Below are 8304 nucleotides of genomic sequence, written 5' to 3'. Positions count from 1 at the left end.
GTACTTTACTAATCATCTTTGGTTTCCTACATTCTCTAGCAATGTGGCCCTTTCTCCCACAATTATAGCATTTTTCTCCCCACTTATTTCTAATTTCCGTCTCTCTGCGAGCCCCTTTATGAAATTGTCCCTTTTCTTTCATCGATAGCAGTGCACTTTCCTCCTGCTGTGCTATTTCTACTGCATCCCCAAGACTTATTTCTTCCCCTCTGCTGCGCACAATCGTCTGTATTCTATCATTTACTAGCCCCTGAATAAAGCATGCACGACCTAGTGCGTAAACCAATTCTAATGCGCCTTTCGGCTGCGCCTTCTCTGTTACTCGTGTTACGGCAACTCTGAATGATCTGGGTAGCTCGTCTATTCTATTACCCGAAGATGCTACAGATTCTCCCGGATATTGCCTTGCTTGGAACATGCGACATGCATAGAAATCTATGGTTCTCTTATCCGAATAATTCTCTTCCAATATGCTTCGAACCTCCGGCCAATTATTTGTTCGATCCCCCACTAATAGCTTCGCCCTGGCCTCCCCTGTTATTTTGGACTTTACATATTGGGACAATAACTTCTCGTCCTCACTTTTAACAACATCGAATGCAGCATTCACATTCTCAATGAACTCTTGTAATTCCCTTCGGTTACCCTCGAAAACCTTAGGAACTAAAACTAACGCATCTTTCGTGCTTATGCCACTCTTATCAGTACTGGAGGAAGTCATTGTTTACAATTACAAAGGGCCTTACTACTACTTCGACGTGCTGTCTTGCCTGTGTCTGCTGCTTGATGTACTCGCTGGGCTGCTGGGCTCCTCTGGTCGCTGCCCACTGCTGCGCTGCTCGTCCCGTCCGCTGGGCTCTGCTGGGCCTTCCTACTGCGGGCTCTGCTGCTCGATCTCTCGTTGGGCTGCTGGGCTCCTCTGGTCTGCTGAGTCTTGGGCACTGCTACTCGTATGGGCCTCTTCTTCTTGCGGTGATACTCGGTGGTACAACTGTCTGCTGCTACTTATCTTTCCACCACCATGGTATTATGGATCTACGCATATATGGCACCACCCCACATCTGACACCAAAAATTTGTCGCGTCCCGGCACAGGTCCCGGATACCAATATAGAGTTGGTCAAGCCTGCGTGGCGCACTCGGGATGTTGACGACAATTATGGGTTTTCGGTTCCCTTTAACTAGTCTTTATTACGGAGGTGAGAGGGAGTAGAATCTCCTGGACTGTCGAAGGGCGTGTAGGAGGTGTAGATACCTTAGACAATACTCCCAATAGGTAGCGGATACAATGGGGGAATTGGCAGCACTGAAAACAGTAAGGTGAGATTTATCCTTTAACGTAATTTATTAAACTAATATCACAAAGAACATGTGAGGTGTCAGACCCCTCCCCTTACTCTGTACACTTCTATAGATTCAGCCAGAATCTCCACTTTACTCTTCGTTTAAATAAAGGACCCTGATCCTATCCACAGGAGACAAGCACCAGCCAGTGGCTTGTTCCTTCTATTGCTGAAACTAGCTGTAGAGGCTACTTGAGACAGAGACAAACTGTCCCTGTTCAAAACTATGCCACGGTAAAACTTCTACTTAACTGACAGTTGTAGTTGATTCCACCAGAGCATCACCGTCTTCTTGTAGTTGCAGTTACTACAACCTCATCAGCAGCGGATGCTACCTTCTCGATGCTGCCGGGCCTTGGGCGCTGCTTGTGCCCTCTTCGACTTCTGCGACAACTCTGCTTCGTGCTGCTCGTGGATGCCCTTAAATACCCATTGTGAAGGTCTGCCCTGCTCGGACCCAGCCCTCGCATCTGCTTTCTCTAACTTATTTTTCGGTCTTCCCGGACATTTCGTCGCTGTGGACCTACATTGGTTTCGATATGTCGGGCCGAATCCCGGACGGAAAGTTCCTTCTCACCCTCCAAGGTCCGAGAGACGCGCTGTTCGTATCCTCGACGTGTTTACTAGCTCAGGCTATTTGTACTGTGTGACACTTTCACTTCCGTGTCTGCGGTACTGCGCGGCGTCCGCGTAATAAATACTGGCTGAACCTTTACATTATGAGTAGGTATGTCATTTTGTTAATTAAATCCTCTGGGGACCTGACAATCCAAACTGATCTTCCCCGAGGTCAGCTTCTACTAGTTTTTCCATTCGTCTGTAAAGAATTCGCGTTAGTATTTTGCAGCTGTGACTTATTAAACTGATAGTTCGATAATTTTCACATCTGTCAACACCTGCTTTCTTTGGGATTGGAATTATTATATTCTTCTTGAGTCTGAGGGTATTTCACCTGTCTCATACATCTTGCTCACCAGATGGTAGAGTTTTGTCAGGACTGGCTCTGCCAAGGCCGTCAGTAATTCTAATGGAATGTTGTCTACTCCCGGGGCCTTGTTTCGACTCAGGTCTTTCAGTGCTCTGTCAAACTCTTCACGCTGTATCATATCTCCCATTTCATCTTCATCAACATCCTCTTCCATTTCCATAATATTGTCCTCAAGTACATTGCCCTTGTATGGATCCTCTATATACTCCTTCCATCTTTCTGCTTTCCCTTCTTTGCTTAGAACTGGTTTTCCATTTGAGCTTTTGATATTCATACAAGTGGTTCTCTTTTCTCCAAAGGTCTCTTTAATTTTCTTGTAGGCAGTATCTATCTTACCCCTAGTGAGATAAGCCTCTACATCCTTACATTTGTCCTCTAGCCATCTCTGCTTAGCCATTTTGCACTTCCTGTTGATATCATTTTTGAGACGTTTGTATTCCTTTTTCCTGCTTCATTTACTGCATTTTTATATTTTCTCCTTTCATTGATTAAATTCAATATTTCTTCTGTTACTCAAGGATTTCTACTGTTGTTGTATTAGATATATGAAAATAATACGGAATTGAAATACACTGATAGATCATAATTATGAACACACTGAAATTTTAATTAATGTTTCAAATAGAGGAATGTTCTATTGAAGAAAGTTAATTTAGGAGAGAAAAACTAAAAGATACACACTTGAGAACAATTGAACTACAATGAAACCCCCTTTTTACGTTTTGCAAGGGACTCTAAAATAATGATGTAGATTATGGGAAAGTCAAAATGACAGAAAATTACTTTTTAAACACACAGTTTAAAAAAACAAAACTTCAATAAGCTACATTATTAATTGTACTGATGTTGGCCATACATAAGTTACACATAGGGAACGATACGGGAGACCCGCACTGCTGTACTAGACAAGGTCCTAGTGGAGGTGGTTTACCATTGCCTTCCTCCAACCGTAATGGGGATGAGTGATGATGATTAAGACAACACACCACCACCCAGTCATCTCGAGCCTGGTCGAAATCCCTGACCCCGCCGGGTATCGAACCCAGGACCCCGTACTCAGGAAGTGAGAACACTACCGCGAGACCACGAGCTGCGGACTTGTGCATACATACATTCATATATATGACACTAAGCTGTAGACAAGAAGTATATCGAACTTCGCATAATAAAACTTACTACAGTGTACACTGAAAATGATTTTTTTAATAAAAATATTTGAAATACTGGATAGCTGTTGGCAGAGGGTGATATTGGTGATTGCATAAGATTTACATAAGATGGCAGACTCAATGAGAATTTTGCATTCCACAAAGTTCTCATGACATAACCATCAAACGGGGTGATTTCGGATGGTTTTGTTGTTATTTTGATTTTAACTTTCGTATATATTCTTAGATTAAATGGATTGTTATGAAAGTGGTAGGATATATGTGTAATGAATAAAATATCCCAGAACCAGAAAGTGTATGTGTATGTATATTTATCTGAGGCAGTTAAATATAGTGTCCGAAGTCACCCCATGGATTGGTGACATTTTACACGTTTTAAGGCAGCCCTTTGTTACGAATAAGTGATATGGAATGATATAATGAATTTTATATATTACAGATAAGTTTTTATTTTGCAGGAATTTAAATAAACAGTCTCTTTGTTCACTTCTGCAAGTGCTCGTTTAATATTTTCGCTTAAGCGAATGGAAAGATCTTCTGACTGTCGTTTGAGGAATAGTTGCACCCATTCTTCTCCTGGCAAATTATTATGAAATTTCTTCTCTTTTCGGCCAGATTTATAAAGGTAGCCTTTAACTAAATATCTAATATCCAATTTAGTGAAGGGAAGTCCCCAATGTGCAACCCTCAAGATACCTTGCTTCAACATTTCTTCTTCTTCTTCTTCTTCTTTATTTAGCACTGGCTGTCCTCCCATTTTTTTCGAATGGGCTTCCTGCACTTTGTTTTGTAAGGTTGTTTTAGGTATACCATACAAACCACATGCTTTTCTGTATGATAATTTACCACTTTGAATATCATGAACAGCTTTATTTAAAAGTTCCGGGTCATAATTATACTGTACTGTAGCACTTCTCCTGCTCTTATACATTCTTGGCATTGTCCGAAATCACCCCACACAGTATACAGTTTTACAAAAACCGTCATTATTTTATAACCTTGCACGAGAAACTCGACAAACTTGTACAGAAATTGTCTCGATGCTGTTAGCTACCGAGCGCGTTGACAATTACGGTTACAATAACTTCCCACTCGGCGCAACAATAGAAAGTTTCCACTTTACAATAATGCATGGATTTTTAACACTGAGACTGTTTGTCAATTATTCACCTAGGGAAACAATTGACGCAAAATAAAAGCGATAAATGCAATCTTGCACTTAAAATAACCAGCGCCTGGACTTTAAAATAAGTAACTCTTTGTTTCTATGCAGTAGCAAGGAGCAAATAAGCCATACTGTCCGAATTTGTCCCAGTGTCCAAAATCACCCCGTTTGATGGTATATAGAAATGTGGTGGTGTAATGAATAAAGTATACTTCAGATGTAATATAGAGCAGAATGTAGAGATAGATTTTAGCTTTTCTGTCATGTCTGAGTCTAGCCAACTCTGGTATTTGGCATGTATTCCAAAAGAAGTGTCAAAAGTATGTGGCAATTATTATTGTATTTAAGTTTCATTCCTGCTCATTTTTCTCGCAGCTGTTAAAGCTGTATTAGTATATCCCAACCTAACCATCACCTTTGAAATTACTTCATATTCGCCACCCCCCCCCCCCCCCCCCCCCCCTCCCCTCCCACCCCATACATCACTTGATAATGTTTCCCTGCCAAACAGAGTTATTGCATTTTGAAATAATACACCAACAGTCCCCATATAGTTCATACATTTGTCACAGGAAGCACCGCATCTATGATGGTTCGAAACAAGTTGTATTACAGGAAAGAGGTGCTATCATACCTCCTGTGTATTGTGCTTACTTTTCGTCCATTTAGACTAATACTGAAGTTTAGCCCCCAGCACTTCATTCAGTAATGTAATTGTGAACAGTACTACTCACAATATAGGGTGCCCCAGGAGGAATGGTCAGTATTCAGGGGTAGGACAGGAATGATCATTCGAAACAAAAAGGTCTAACTTACATAGGATCCAAACTGAATACCTGTGAGCACCTGTTCATCTTTGATACTGTGAAACACATCTCTTTTACTGAACATGTGCTCATAGCTCTTAAGGTATGCATTTAAGAGCCAATGTTTACTAGGCTTTTTTGCTTTGAATGATCATTCCTGTCAGATACCTGAATACTGACCATTCCTCCAGGGCACTCTGTATAGTTATCATTAGACTGGCAGTATTAGGAGACAAATCATTTGTGGCACAAACTGTTCAGACTTCCAGCAGCTTCTACTGCTTCAAAACTTGAGTATCTGGGGTACAAGGTTTAATGTTGTAAATACTACTTGAAAATAAATGCCTTGCTAATGTCTTTTTATGTCAATTACACTTTTTTTCCTCTCTGCATGAACATTATCTCATTAAATCAAAGTGATATGAAATTTATCATTATGAGGTCTTAAAAGCAGGTGTGAATTACAATTGTAAACATGGAAAACTTGAAAGGCTCAATCAAAAAATGTCAAATACTGTAGCAGGAAAACATTAATTATGAAAACATAAATGTGGGATTACACTGTAGACATATCTACCTATTAAGAACCATTTACACCAAAGCAAAAACAAGCGAACGCGCAACAGCTAACACACATTCACTCCGGTGTGAACACTGTGTGCATGGTGTTTGATCGTGCAAGGGTTGTATTTGCAGATGTTCGATTGTGATTTGCTCGTTGTCAGTTTATGGATGAAGTTCACGTCTTCGGCACCAGCTTCAATGATAAGACACTTGCTTTGCCACAGTGTACTGTTTTTTCGTGCAAACTGTGGTGGTATAGTATTTTGTGGAGATATTTCAGAGTGATGGAGTGGCTGGATGATATTGTTCTCCTTGTAACTGAAGAGTACTGATACCACAGGTGTTTATGGGATACTAAAGATCATCACAAAATTCTAAACAAGAAGAATGATGCCAGACAAGAAATTGCCAAAGGTCTCAAAATACCTGCAGGCGAAGTAAAGGAGGAGATGAACACTCTACTGTCCTCATTCTGGCGAGAGCGAGCGAAAGAATGCACAACCTCAGTGATGGGTGCAGTAGAGAAATAGATATCTAAGTGGTTTTCTTTTAGACCAATGTCATTCCTCCTGGATAAATACGAAGTTAGGAGAATCAGGTAAAAAATGATAAGCATGTGTTAGTAGTAATTTTCTTTTATTCATGTTTTAGTTTAATGAGAGCAGTACAATCATTACGTAATCCGCTTAACAACAATTATATTGGTATGTATTTTTTTTTAAAGAAGTGGATGATACAGATCTCAGATGCAAGAAAGACCTGTCACTTGGTGTTCCTTGCTGCCAGCTACCCAGAACCACAGTTCCATCCTCAGTTGCTTCATCAATTGTCCCTGGCAGCATGTAAATATTCCTTGGGGTCTTGCTTCTTTACAAAAAAGTGTACAGATAAGTGCATGCATGCTTGCACAACTAGAACATTGTTTTCAGTGTCCAATAACATTGACTTTGTCACCATCTGTAACACTGATGAAAGAATTCTAAATGTATTCTCTACCACCTTCCTTGCTCTGCACAGTCTGTAACTGAGCACACGTTCATCACTTCCTTGTGCATGTTGACTTGGATATGATTTTGACAAATGTTCATGGAGAGCAAATGCTTGGTCACCGATGAATACATAAGGTATGCTCTTGCTCCTTTCTGCAAGTGGTGCCTCCTCTGGAATAACAAGGCTGTTATTTTCCATTTGATTCCAGAAGAAAGTGTTTTTCAGCACCCTACCATTTGAAATATGTCCTTATGAACCAACATTTGTATATATAAAGTAGTAACCAGTGTCAGCTACTCCTAAAATCACAATGCTGAAATATCCTTCATAATTATAAAAATCTGTTCAGCTTTCTGCAGGTGTAATTATCTCTCAATGCTTCCCATCAATAGCTCCAAGCAGTATGGGAAGTTCCATTGGTACTCAAAGCCCTGTGTGATTTCTAATTACTCATTTTCATGCTGAGGAAGCTGAAACAAAAAGATAAATACAATATATTAATGCTGCTGCCAATAAAATAATAAATACATAAAATCTGAAACAAGCTGTATGAAAGCAATAAACTAATTAATGTTTGGGTTACGCCAATCCAAAGAATGTTACTATTATGTTATGTCTTTGTGTGATTATGTGCTGCCATATTGCCAGTAAATTAGTTACTGCATAACTTTTGTTGCAACCTATACCTAAAGTGACTGCATTGAAGCAAGAAATTAACTGATGTCAGGGTTGCACCAATTGGAAGAACATAATGTCTTATTATGATAATGTGGAAAATGCTTATTGTACCATTACAGGTAACAAATCTTGCCATAAAATAATTTACAAAATGAAACAGTATCGTTATCTTTTAGGAACTCAGTCAGACAGAAGAGGATGTGATGTAAGACACTACAGCACCAGAAGTTGAAGTTGTAGAACATGAAAGCTTAATGGAGGTGATGTTTGTCCCTCCATAAGAAAAAAAGGCAGTATGCCTAAAGTAGACAGCGAATTTAGTGATGCACTTGAAATTATTAAGGGGTTAAGTGATAATTTTTAAAGGAAGTAAGCAATCCAGAGAAAAAGTCCCCATCAGATTGCTTTGGGGAGTATGTTGCCTCCAAACTAAAAAGTTGCTATGTTTATGTACAAAACATTGTACAGCACAAAATGCATGAGTTACTTTTCCAGGCAGTCATGGGTAATTTCAACCCTGCACAGGAAGTATTGCCAGTTGACATTGTCTATACATCATCCTCCAGCACATCAACACAAACACACCATAGTGAATATGTGA

Source organism: Schistocerca americana, chromosome 2, assembly GCF_021461395.2.
Source record: "Schistocerca americana isolate TAMUIC-IGC-003095 chromosome 2, iqSchAmer2.1, whole genome shotgun sequence".
In the NCBI taxonomy this organism is placed as follows: Eukaryota; Metazoa; Arthropoda; class Insecta; order Orthoptera; family Acrididae; genus Schistocerca; species Schistocerca americana.
The sequence above is the reverse complement of the archived record's forward strand: the minus strand, read 5'-3'. Positions refer to the sequence as shown.